The 12,250-nt window shown below is 46.4% G+C and overlaps 16 non-coding genes across 16 annotated transcripts; all 16 read right to left on the reverse strand.

Moving 5' to 3' along the window:
• Positions 1-421: 421 nt before the first annotated feature.
• Positions 422-493, reverse strand: TRNAA-UGC (transfer RNA alanine (anticodon UGC)). Its single transcript has one exon. It is a non-coding gene; the product is annotated as a tRNA-Ala (tRNA).
• Positions 494-941: 448 nt separating this feature from the next.
• TRNAA-CGC (transfer RNA alanine (anticodon CGC)) lies at positions 942-1,017 on the reverse strand. Its single transcript has one exon. It is a non-coding gene; the product is annotated as a tRNA-Ala (tRNA).
• A 1,293-nt stretch (positions 1,018-2,310) lies between these two features.
• On the reverse strand, positions 2,311-2,382 carry TRNAA-UGC (transfer RNA alanine (anticodon UGC)). Its single transcript has one exon. It is a non-coding gene; the product is annotated as a tRNA-Ala (tRNA).
• Positions 2,383-2,830: 448 nt separating this feature from the next.
• TRNAA-UGC (transfer RNA alanine (anticodon UGC)) lies at positions 2,831-2,902 on the reverse strand. The gene has a single exon. It is a non-coding gene; the product is annotated as a tRNA-Ala (tRNA).
• Positions 2,903-3,350: 448 nt separating this feature from the next.
• Positions 3,351-3,422, reverse strand: TRNAA-UGC (transfer RNA alanine (anticodon UGC)). The gene has a single exon. It is a non-coding gene; the product is annotated as a tRNA-Ala (tRNA).
• Positions 3,423-3,870: 448 nt separating this feature from the next.
• Positions 3,871-3,942, reverse strand: TRNAA-UGC (transfer RNA alanine (anticodon UGC)). The gene has a single exon. It is a non-coding gene; the product is annotated as a tRNA-Ala (tRNA).
• Positions 3,943-4,390: 448 nt separating this feature from the next.
• Positions 4,391-4,462, reverse strand: TRNAA-UGC (transfer RNA alanine (anticodon UGC)). The gene has a single exon. It is a non-coding gene; the product is annotated as a tRNA-Ala (tRNA).
• A 790-nt stretch (positions 4,463-5,252) lies between these two features.
• TRNAA-UGC (transfer RNA alanine (anticodon UGC)) lies at positions 5,253-5,324 on the reverse strand. The gene has a single exon. It is a non-coding gene; the product is annotated as a tRNA-Ala (tRNA).
• A 448-nt stretch (positions 5,325-5,772) lies between these two features.
• Positions 5,773-5,844, reverse strand: TRNAA-UGC (transfer RNA alanine (anticodon UGC)). The gene has a single exon. It is a non-coding gene; the product is annotated as a tRNA-Ala (tRNA).
• A 448-nt stretch (positions 5,845-6,292) lies between these two features.
• On the reverse strand, positions 6,293-6,364 carry TRNAA-CGC (transfer RNA alanine (anticodon CGC)). The gene has a single exon. It is a non-coding gene; the product is annotated as a tRNA-Ala (tRNA).
• Positions 6,365-7,664: 1,300 nt separating this feature from the next.
• Positions 7,665-7,736, reverse strand: TRNAA-CGC (transfer RNA alanine (anticodon CGC)). Its single transcript has one exon. It is a non-coding gene; the product is annotated as a tRNA-Ala (tRNA).
• Positions 7,737-9,036: 1,300 nt separating this feature from the next.
• TRNAA-UGC (transfer RNA alanine (anticodon UGC)) lies at positions 9,037-9,108 on the reverse strand. Its single transcript has one exon. It is a non-coding gene; the product is annotated as a tRNA-Ala (tRNA).
• A 448-nt stretch (positions 9,109-9,556) lies between these two features.
• TRNAA-UGC (transfer RNA alanine (anticodon UGC)) lies at positions 9,557-9,628 on the reverse strand. Its single transcript has one exon. It is a non-coding gene; the product is annotated as a tRNA-Ala (tRNA).
• A 448-nt stretch (positions 9,629-10,076) lies between these two features.
• Positions 10,077-10,148, reverse strand: TRNAA-UGC (transfer RNA alanine (anticodon UGC)). Its single transcript has one exon. It is a non-coding gene; the product is annotated as a tRNA-Ala (tRNA).
• A 448-nt stretch (positions 10,149-10,596) lies between these two features.
• On the reverse strand, positions 10,597-10,668 carry TRNAA-UGC (transfer RNA alanine (anticodon UGC)). Its single transcript has one exon. It is a non-coding gene; the product is annotated as a tRNA-Ala (tRNA).
• A 448-nt stretch (positions 10,669-11,116) lies between these two features.
• On the reverse strand, positions 11,117-11,188 carry TRNAA-CGC (transfer RNA alanine (anticodon CGC)). The gene has a single exon. It is a non-coding gene; the product is annotated as a tRNA-Ala (tRNA).
• Positions 11,189-12,250: the final 1,062 nt, after the last annotated feature.

Here is a 12,250-nt window from a genome sequence, read left to right on the forward strand (position 1 = left end):
GTAAATTTTCAGTGTACTTAGGATCTGCGGCCTTCCAGGGTTCTAATGGTGTCTCTTAGAGTATGGAGCAATGATAATCATTATAACTTGCTAGAGGTTCAAAGACACCAGAGTGTCCACATCTGATAAGGATGCAAGTTAATGCCCATTCCACACTTTAGATTGCTGTAAGTCTTAACACGAGGCTGGTTTAGTATCAGAATCTCCTATTTTATATAATGAATGGCATTGATATTGATCAAGTGTTCAAAGTAGAGGACATTTTTATATTTAGTTTGATCAGCAGTATCATACCTTGGTAGAAAGACGCACAGGATGTATGCTATGACTGCCTACTGAGCATTGCAGAATAAGGCTTTTCAAGGCGTCTCTTTTGGAGAGGATGCATACAGTTAAGCAAGAATCTTGATTTTGCAAAAGATGGAGATGCCGGGGATTGAACCCGGGGCCTCATACATGCAAAGCATGCGCTCTACCACTGAGCTACATCCCCTGCGTTGAAAACGTTTCGTGAGCAACTGTAGATTTTCAGTGTACTCAGGATCTGCAACTTTCCAGGGTTCTAATGGTGTCTCTTAGAGTATGGAGCAATGATAATCATTATAACTTGCTAGAGGTTCAAAGACACCAGAGTGTCCACATCTGATAAGGATGCAAGTTAATGCCCATTCCACACTTTAGATTGCTGTAAGTCTTAACACGAGGCTGGTTTAGTATCAGAATCTCCTATCTTATATAATGAATGGCATTGATATTGATCAAGTGTTCAAAGTAGAGGACATTTTTATATTTAGTTTGATCAGCAGTATCATACCTTGGTAGAAAGATGCACAGGATGTATGCTATGACTGCCTACTGAGCATTGCAGAATAAGGCTTTTCAAGGCGTCTCTTTTGGAGAGGATGCATACAGTTAAGCAAGAATCTTGATTTTGCAAAAGATGGAGATGCCGGGGATTGAACCCGGGGCCTCATACATGCGAAGCATGCGCTCTACCACTGAGCTAGAAAATGTTTCGTGAGCAACTGTAGATTTTCAGTGTACTCAGGATCTGCGGCTTTCCAGGGTTCTAATGGTGTCTCTTAAGGCCCCCATACATTAGGCCGACTTGTCCTAGGGACAAGTCGGACCCAATTTACCTGCGAGCCGCCCGGCAGCTCCCCGGGAGGCTCACATACAATTTGGCACTTGATGTGCCATTTTTACATGGGATAAATCGCATGCGATTTATCCCATGTAAAAAAAACCCCGGGGAGCTGCAGGGCGGTGAGCAGTAGTGGGGGCGGGCAGCGGCAGTAGTGGGGACGGGCAGCGGTGGTGGGGGCGGCCAGCGGCGGTAGTGGGGGCGGGCAGCGGCGACGGGCGGCGTTTGCGGTGAGCGCAGTGACAGTGTACTTACACATAGCAGCAGCGGCGGGGACGGGACGCGCAGTGGCGGCTATTATATTTTTAAAATACTTGTCAAATGACCGGCCGCTCTCTGATTGGCCGGAGAGCTCTCAGCCAATCAGAGAGCGGCCGGTCATTTGACAAGTATTTTAAAAATATAATAGCCGCCACTGCCCGTCCCGTCCCCGCCGCTGCTGCTATGTGTAAGTACACTGCGCTCACCGCGAACGCCGCCCGTCCCCGCCGCCGCTGCCCGCCCCCACTACCGCCGCTGGCCGCCCCCACCACCGCTGCCGCTGGCCGCCCCCACTACTCCCCCGGTGTCTGTATGCATATGCCTGTCAGGTGGCAGGCATATGCATACAGGGAGGTCGGACGTGATCGTATGTACAGACCGTCCGACCTCCCTGATCCGGTCCGATGCGCACGGGACCGCGCAACGGATCGGATCAAATGTCACATACCTACGATTTTGGGCCGATTTCATCCGATTATCGGCACAAAGTGCCGAAATCGGATGAAATCGTCCCAAAATCGCATAGTGTATGGGGGCCTTTAGAGTATGGAGCAATGATAATCATTATAACTTGCTAGAGGTTCAAAGACACCAGAGTGTCCACATCTGATAAGGATGCAAGTTAATGCCCATTCCACACTTTAGATTGCTGTAAGTCTTAACACGAGGCTGGTTTAGTATCAGAATCTCCTATCTTATATAATGAATGGCATTGATATTGATCAAGTGTTCAAAGTAAAGGACATTTTTATATTTAGTTTGATCAGCAGTATCATACCTTGGTAGAAAGACGCACAGGATGTATGCTATGACTGCCTACTGAGCATTGCAGAATAAGGCTTTTCAAGGCGTCTCTTTTGGAGAGGATGCATACAGTTAAGCAAGAATCTTGATTTTGCAAAAGATGGAGATGCCGGGGATTGAACCCAGGGCCTCATTCATGCAAAGCATGCGCTCTACCACTGAGCTACATCCCCTGCGTTGAAAATGCTTCGTGAGCAACTGTAAATTTTCAGTGTACTTAGGATCTGCGGCCTTCCAGGGTTCTAATGGTGTCTCTTAGAGTATGGAGCAATGATAATCATTATAACTTGCTAGAGGTTCAAAGACACCAGAGTGTCCACATCTGATAAGGATGCAAGTTAATGCCCATTCCACACTTTAGATTGCTGTAAGTCTTAACACGAGGCTGGTTTAGTATCAGAATCTCCAATTTTATATAATGAATGGCATTGATATTGATCAAGTGTTCAAAGTAGAGGACATTTTTATATTTAGTTTGATCAGCAGTATCATACCTTGGTAGAAAGACGCACAGGATGTATGCTATGACTGCCTACTGAGCATTGCAGAATAAGGCTTTTCAAGGCGTCTCTTTTGGAGAGGATGCATACAGTTAAGCAAGAATCTTGATTTTGCAAAAGATGGAGATGACGGGGATTGAACCCGGGGCCTCATACATGCAAAGCATGCGCTCTACCACTGAGCTACATCCCCTGCGTTGAAAATGCTTCGTGAGCAACTGTAGATTTTCAGTGTACTTAGGATCTGCGGCCTTCCAGGGTTCTAATGGTGTCTCTTAGAGTATGGAGCAATGATAATCATTATAACTTGCTAGAGGTTCAAAGACACCAGAGTGTCCACATCTGATAAGGATGCAAGTTAATGCCCATTCCACACTTTAGATTGCTGTAAGTCTTAACACGAGGCTGGTTTAGTATCAGAATCTCCTATCTTATATAATGAATGGCATTGATATTGATCAAGTGTTCAAAGTAAAGGACATTTTTATATTTAGTTTGATCAGCAGTATCATACCTTGGTAGAAAGACGCACAGGATGTATGCTATGACTGCCTACTGAGCATTGCAGAATAAGGCTTTTCAAGGCGTCTCTTTTGGAGAGGATGCATACAGTTAAGCAAGAATCTTGATTTTGCAAAAGATGGAGATGCCGGGGATTGAACCCGGGGCCTCATACATGCAAAGCATGCGCTCTACCACTGAGCTACATCCCCTGCGTTGAAAATGCTTTGTGAGCAACTGTAAATTTTCAGTGTACTTAGGATCTGCGGCCTTCCAGGGTTCTAATGGTGTCTCTTAGAGTATGGAGCAATGATAATCATTATAACTTGCTAGAGGTTCAAAGACACCAGAGTGTCCACATCTGATAAGGATGCAAGTTAATGCCCATTCCACACTTTAGATTGCTGTAAGTCTTAACACGAGGCTGGTTTAGTATCAGAATCTCCTATTTTATATAATGAATGGCATTGATATTGATCAAGTGTTCAAAGTAGAGGACATTTTTATATTTAGTTTGATCAGCAGTATCATACCTTGGTAGAAAGACGCACAGGATGTATGCTATGACTGCCTACTGAGCATTGCAGAATAAGGCTTTTCAAGGCGTCTCTTTTGGAGAGGATGCATACAGTTAAGCAAGAATCTTGATTTTGCAAAAGATGGAGATGCCGGGGATTGAACCCGGGGCCTCATACATGCAAAGCATGCGCTCTACCACTGAGCTACATCCCCTGCGTTGAAAACGTTTCGTGAGCAACTGTAGATTTTCAGTGTACTCAGGATCTGCAACTTTCCAGGGTTCTAATGGTGTCTCTTAGAGTATGGAGCAATGATAATCATTATAACTTGCTAGAGGTTCAAAGACACCAGAGTGTCCACATCTGATAAGGATGCAAGTTAATGCCCATTCCACACTTTAGATTGCTGTAAGTCTTAACACGAGGCTGGTTTAGTATCAGAATCTCCTTTCTTATATAATGAATGGCATTGATATTGATCAAGTGTTCAAAGTAGAGGACATTTTTATATTTAGTTTGATCAGCAGTATCATACCTTGGTAGAAAGACGCACAGGATGTATGCTATGACTGCCTACTGAGCATTGCAGAATAAGGCTTTTCAAGGCGTCTCTTTTGGAGAGGATGCATACAGTTAAGCAAGAATCTTGATTTTGCAAAAGATGGAGATGCCGGGGATTGAACCCGGGGCCTCATACATGCAAAGCATGCGCTCTACCACTGAGCTACATCCCCTGCGTTGAAAAGGTTTCGTGAGCAACTGTAGATTTTCAGTGTACTCAGGATCTGCGGCTTTCCAGGGTTCTAATGGTGTCTCTTAGAGTATGGAACAATGATAATCATTATAACTTGCTAGAGGTTCAAAGACACCAGAGTGTCCACTTCTGATAAGGATGCAAGTTAATGCCCATTCCACACTTTAGATTGCTGTAAGTCTTAACACGAGGCTGGTTTAGTATCAGAATCTCCTATCTTATATAATGAATGGCATTGATATTGATCAAGTGTTCAAAGTAGAGGACATTTTTATATTTAGTTTGATCAGCAGTATCATACCTTGGTAGAAAGACGCACAGGATGTATGCTATGACTGCCTACTGAGCATTGCAGAATAAGGCTTTTCAAGGCGTCTCTTTTGGAGAGGATGCATACAGTTAAGCAAGAATCTTGATTTTGCAAAAGTTGGAGATGCCAGGGATTGAACCCGGGGCCTCATACATGCAAATCTGATAAGGATGCAAGTTAATGTCCATTCCACACTTTAGATTGCTGTAAGTCTTAACACGAGGCTGGTTTAGTATCAGAATCTCCTATCTTATATAATGAATGGCATTGATATTGATCAAGTGTTCAAAGTAGAGGACATTTTTATATTTAGTTTGATCAGCAGTATCATACCTTGGTAGAAAGACGCACAGGATGTATGCTATGACTGCCTACTGAGCATTGCAGAGTAAGGATTTTCAAGGCGTCTCTTTTGGAGAGGATGCATACAGTTAAGCAAGAATCTTGATTTTGCAAAAGATGGAGATGCCGGGGATTGAACCCGGGGCCTCATACATGCAAAGCATGCGCTCTACCACTGAGCTACATCCCCTGCATTGAAAACATTTCGTGAGCAACTGTAGATTTTCAGTGTACTCAGGATCTGCAACTTTCCAGGGTTCTAATGATGTCTCTTAGAGTATGGAGCAATGATAATCATTATAACTTGCTAGAGGTTCAAAGACACCAGAGTGTCCACATCTGATAAGGATGCAAGTTAATGCCCATTCCACACTTTAGATTGCTGTAAGTCTTAACACGAGGCTGGTTTAGTATCAGAATCTCCTATCTTATATAATGAATGGCATTGATATTGATCAAGTGTTCAAAGTAGAGGACATTTTTATATTTAGTTTGATCAGCAGTATCATACCTTGGTAGAAAGACGCACAGGATGTATGCTATGACTGCCTACTGAGCATTGCAGAATAAGGCTTTTCAAGGCGTCTCTTTTGGAGAGGATGCATACAGTTAAGCAAGAATCTTGATTTTGCAAAAGATGGAGATGCCAGGGATTGAACCCGGGGCCTCATACATGCAAAGCATGCGCTCTACCACTGAGCTACATCCCCTGCGTTGAAAACGTTTCGTGAGCAACTGTAGATTTTCAGTGTACTCAGGATCTGCAACTTTCCAGGGTTCTAATGGTGTCTCTTAGAGTATGGAGCAATGATAATCATTATAACTTGCTAGAGGTTCAAAGACACCAGAGTGTCCACATCTGATAAGGATGCAAGTTAATGCCCATTCCACACTTTAGATTGCTGTAAGTCTTAACACGAGGCTGGTTTAGTATCAGAATCTCCTATCTTATATAATGAATGGCATTGATATTGATCAAGTGTTCAAAGTAGAGGACATTTTTATATTTAGTTTGATCAGCAGTATCATACCTTGGTAGAAAGACGCACAGGATGTATGCTATGACTGCCTACTGAGCATTGCAGAATAAGGCTTTTCAAGGCGTCTCTTTTGGAGAGGATGCATACAGTTAAGCAAGAATCTTGATTTTGCAAAAGATGGAGATGCCGGGGATTGAACCCGGGGCCTCATACATGCGAAGCATGCGCTCTACCACTGAGCTACATCCCCTGCGCTGAAAATGTTTCGTGAGCAACTGTAGATTTTCAGTGTACTCAGGATCTGCGGCTTTCCAGGGTTCTAATGGTGTCTCTTAAGGCCCCCATACATTAGGCCGACTTGTCCTAGGGACAAGTCGGACCCAATTTACCTGCGAGCCGCCCGGCAGCTCCCCGGGAGGCTCACATACAATTTGGCACTTGATGTGCCATTTTTACATGGGATAAATCGCATGCGATTTATCCCATGTAAAAAAAACCCCGGGGAGCTGCAGGGCGGTGAGCAGTAGTGGGGGCGGGCAGCGGCAGTAGTGGGGACGGGCAGCGGTGGTGGGGGCGGCCAGCGGCGGTAGTGGGGGCGGGCAGCGGCGACGGGCGGCGTTTGCGGTGAGCGCAGTGACAGTGTACTTACACATAGCAGCAGCGGCGGGGACGGGACGCGCAGTGGCGGCTATTATATTTTTAAAATACTTGTCAAATGACCGGCCGCTCTCTGATTGGCCGGAGAGCTCTCAGCCAATCAGAGAGCGGCCGGTCATTTGACAAGTATTTTAAAAATATAATAGCCGCCACTGCCCGTCCCGTCCCCGCCGCTGCTGCTATGTGTAAGTACACTGCGCTCACCGCGAACGCCGCCCGTCCCCGCCGCCGCTGCCCGCCCCCACTACCGCCGCTGGCCGCCCCCACCACCGCTGCCGCTGGCCGCCCCCACTACTCCCCCGGTGTCTGTATGCATATGCCTGTCAGGTGGCAGGCATATGCATACAGGGAGGTCGGACGTGATCGTATGTACAGACCGTCCGACCTCCCTGATCCGGTCCGATGCGCACGGGACCGCGCAACGGATTGGATCAAATGTCACATACCTACGATTTTGGGCCGATTTCATCCGATTATCGGCACAATCGAATGAAATCGTCCCAAAATCGCATAGTGTATGGGGGCCTTTAGAGTATGGAGCAATGATAATCATTATAACTTGCTAGAGGTTCAAAGACACCAGAGTGTCCACATCTGATAAGGATGCAAGTTAATGCCCATTCCACACTTTAGATTGCTGTAAGTCTTAACACGAGGCTGGTTTAGTATCAGAATCTCCTATCTTATATAATGAATGGCATTGATATTGATCAAGTGTTCAAAGTAGAGGACATTTTTATATTTAGTTTGATCAGCAGTATCATACCTTGGTAGAAAGACGCACAGGATGTATGCTATGACTGCCTACTGAGCATTGCAGAATAAGGCTTTTCAAGGCGTCTCTTTTGGAGAGGATGCATACAGTTAAGCAAGAATCTTGATTTTGCAAAAGATGGAGATGCCGGGGATTGAACCCGGGGCGTCATACATGCGAAGCATGCGCTCTACCACTGAGCTACATCCCCTGCGCTGAAAATGTTTCGTGAGCAACTGTAGATTTTCAGTGTACTCAGGATCTGCGGCTTTCCAGGGTTCTAATGGTGTCTCTTAAGGCCCCCATACATTAGGCCGACTTGTCCTAGGGACAAGTCGGACCCAATTTACCTGCGAGCCGCCCGGCAGCTCCCCGGGAGGCTCACATACAATTTGGCACTTGATGTGCCATTTTTACATGGGATAAATCGCATGCGATTTATCCCATGTAAAAAAAACCCCGGGGAGCTGCAGGGCGGTGAGCAGTAGTGGGGGCGGGCAGCGGCAGTAGTGGGGACGGGCAGCGGTGGTGGGGGCGGCCAGCGGCGGTAGTGGGGGCGGGCAGCGGCGACGGGCGGCGTTTGCGGTGAGCGCAGTGACAGTGTACTTACACATAGCAGCAGCGGCGGGGACGGGACGCGCAGTGGCGGCTATTATATTTTTAAAATACTTGTCAAATGACCGGCCGCTCTCTGATTGGCCGGAGAGCTCTCAGCCAATCAGAGAGCGGCCGGTCATTTGACAAGTATTTTAAAAATATAATAGCCGCCACTGCCCGTCCCGTCCCCGCCGCTGCTGCTATGTGTAAGTACACTGCGCTCACCGCGAACGCCGCCCGTCCCCGCCGCCGCTGCCCACCCCCACTACCGCCGCTGGCCGCCCCCACCACCGCTGCCTCTGGCCGCCCCCACTACTCCCCCGGTGTCTGTATGCATATGCCTGTCAGGTGGCAGGCATATGCATACAGGGAGGTCGGACGTGATCGTATGTACAGACCGTCCGACCTCCCTGATCCGGTCCGATGCGCACGGGACCGCGCAACGGATTGGATCAAATGTCACATACCTACGATTTTGGGCCGATTTCATCCGATTATCGGCACAATCGGATGAAATCGTCCCAAAATCGCATAGTGTATGGGGGCCTTTAGAGTATGGAGCAATGATAATCATTATAACTTGCTAGAGGTTCAAAGACACCAGAGTGTCCACATCTGATAAGGATGCAAGTTAATGCCCATTCCACACTTTAGATTGCTGTAAGTCTTAACACGAGGCTGGTTTAGTATCAGAATCTCCTATCTTATATAATGAATGGCATTGATATTGATCAAGTGTTCAAAGTAAAGGACATTTTTATATTTAGTTTGATCAGCAGTATCATACCTTGGTAGAAAGACGCACAGGATGTATGCTATGACTGCCTACTGAGCATTGCAGAATAAGGCTTTTCAAGGCGTCTCTTTTGGAGAGGATGCATACAGTTAAGCAAGAATCTTGATTTTGCAAAAGATGGAGATGCCGGGGATTGAACCCGGGGCCTCATACATGCAAAGCATGCGCTCTACCACTGAGCTACATCCCCTGCGTTGAAAATGCTTCGTGAGCAACTGTAAATTTTCAGTGTACTTAGGATCTGCGGCCTTCCAGGGTTCTAATGGTGTCTCTTAGAGTATGGAGCAATGATAATCATTATAACTTGCTAGAGGTTCAAAGACACCAGAGTGTCCACATCTGATAAGGATGCAAGTTAATGCCCATTCCACACTTTAGATTGCTGTAAGTCTTAACACGAGGCTGGTTTAGTATCAGAATCTCCTATTTTATATAATGAATGGCATTGATATTGATCAAGTGTTCAAAGTAGAGGACATTTTTATATTTAGTTTGATCAGCAGTATCATACCTTGGTAGAAAGACGCACAGGATGTATGCTATGACTGCCTACTGAGCATTGCAGAATAAGGCTTTTCAAGGCGTCTCTTTTGGAGAGGATGCATACAGTTAAGCAAGAATCTTGATTTTGCAAAAGATGGAGATGACGGGGATTGAACCCGGGGCCTCATACATGCAAAGCATGCGCTCTACCACTGAGCTACATCCCCTGCGTTGAAAATGCTTCGTGAGCAACTGTAGATTTTCAGTGTACTTAGGATCTGCGGCCTTCCAGGGTTCTAATGGTGTCTCTTAGAGTATGGAGCAATGATAATCATTATAACTTGCTAGAGGTTCAAAGACACCAGAGTGTCCACATCTGATAAGGATGCAAGTTAATGCCCATTCCACACTTTAGATTGCTGTAAGTCTTAACACGAGGCTGGTTTAGTATCAGAATCTCCTATTTTATATAATGAATGGCATTGATATTGATCAAGTGTTCAAAGTAGAGGACATTTTTATATTTAGTTTGATCAGCAGTATCATACCTTGGTAGAAAGACGCACAGGATGTATGCTATGACTGCCTACTGAGCATTGCAGAATAAGGCTTTTCAAGGCGTCTCTTTTGGAGAGGATGCATACAGTTAAGCAAGAATCTTGATTTTGCAAAAGATGGAGATGCCGGGGATTGAACCCGGGGCCTCATACATGCAAAGCATGCGCTCTACCACTGAGCTACATCCCCTGCGTTGAAAATGTTTCGTGAGCAACTGTAGATTTTCAGTGTACTCAGGATCTGCGGCTTTCCAGGGTTCTAATGGTGTCTCTTAGAGTATGGAGCAATGATAATCATTATAACTTGCTAGAGGTTCAAAGACACCAGAGTGTCCACTTCTGATAAGGATGCAAGTTAATGCCCATTCCACACTTTAGATTGCTGTAAGTCTTAACACGAGGCTGGTTTAGTATCAGAATCTCCTATCTTATATAATGAATGGCATTGATATTGATCAAGTGTTCAAAGTAGAGGACATTTTTATATTTAGTTTGATCAGCAGTATCATACCTTGGTAGAAAGACGCACAGGATGTATGCTATGACTGCCTACTGAGCATTGCAGAATAAGGCTTTTCAAGGCGTCTCTTTTGGAGAGGATGCATACAGTTAAGCAAGAATCTTGATTTTGCAAAAGATGGAGATGCCAGGGATCGAACCCGGGGCCTCATACATGCAAAGCATGCGCTCTACCACTGAGCTACATCCCCTGCGTTGAAAACGTTTCGTGAGCAACTGTAGATTTTCAGTGTACTCAGGATCTGCAACTTTCCAGGGTTCTAATGGTGTCTCTTAGAGTATGGAGCAATGATAATCATTATAACTTGCTAGAGGTTCAAAGACACCAGAGTGTCCACATCTGATAAGGATGCAAGTTAATGCCCATTCCACACTTTAGATTGCTGTAAGTCTTAACACGAGGCTGGTTTAGTATCAGAATCTCCTATCTTATATAATGAATGGCATTGATATTGATCAAGTGTTCAAAGTAGAGGACATTTTTATATTTAGTTTGATCAGCAGTATCATACCTTGGTAGAAAGACGCACAGGATGTATGCTATGACTGCCTACTGAGCATTGCAGAATAAGGCTTTTCAAGGTGTCACTTTTGGAGAGGATGCATACAGTTAAGCAAGAATCTTGATTTTGCAAAAGATGGAGATGCCGGGGATTGAACCCGGGGCCTCATACATGCGAAGCATGCGCTCTACCACTGAGCTACATCCCCTGCGCTGAAAATGTTTCGTGAGCAACTGTAGATTTTCAGTGTACTCAGGATCTGCGGTTTTCCAGGGTTCTAATGGTGTCTCTTAAGGCCCCCATACATTAGGCCGACTTGTCCTAGGGACAAGTCGGACCCAATTTACCTGCGAGCCGCCCGGCAGCTCCCCAGGAGGCTCACATACAATTTGGCACTTGATGTGCCATTTTTACATGGGATAAATCGCATGCGATTTATCCCATGTAAAAAAAACCCCGGGGAGCTGCAGGGCGGTGAGCAGTAGTGGGGGCGGGCAGCGGCAGTAGTGGGGACGGGCAGCGGTGGTGGGGGCGGCCAGCGGCGGTAGTGGGGGCGGGCAGCGGCGACGGGCGGCGTTTGCGGTGAGCGCAGTGACAGTGTACTTACACATAGCAGCAGCGGCGGGGACGGGACGCGCAGTGGCGGCTATTATATTTTTAAAATACTTGTCAAATGACCGGCCGCTCTCTGATTGGCCGGAGAGCTCTCAGCCAATCAGAGAGCGGCCGGTCATTTGACAAGTATTTTAAAAATATAATAGCCGCCACTGCCCGTCCCGTCCCCGCCGCTGCTGCTATGTGTAAGTACACTGCGCTCACCGCGAACGCCGCCCGTCCCCGCCGCCGCTGCCCGCCCCCACTACCGCCGCTGGCCGCCCCCACCACCGCTGCCGCTGGCCGCCCCCACTACTCCCCCGGTGTCTGTATGCATATGCCTGTCAGGTGGCAGGCATATGCATACAGGGAGGTCGGACGTGATCGTATGTACAGACCGTCCGACCTCCCTGATCCGGTCCGATGCGCACGGGACCGCGCAACGGATCGGATCAAATGTCACATACCTACGATTTTGGGCCGATTTCATCCGATTATCGGCACAATCGGATGAAATCGTCCCAAAATCGCATAGTGTATGGGGGCCTTTAGAGTATGGAGCAATGATAATCATTATAACTTGCTAGAGGTTCAAAGACACCAGAGTGTCCACATCTGATAAGGATGCAAGTTAATGCCCATTCCACACTTTAGATTGCTGTAAGTCTTAACACGA

This window comes from Crinia signifera, chromosome 3 (genome assembly GCF_055691185.1).
Source record: "Crinia signifera chromosome 3, ASM5569118v1, whole genome shotgun sequence".
Taxonomy (NCBI): Eukaryota; Metazoa; Chordata; class Amphibia; order Anura; family Myobatrachidae; genus Crinia; species Crinia signifera.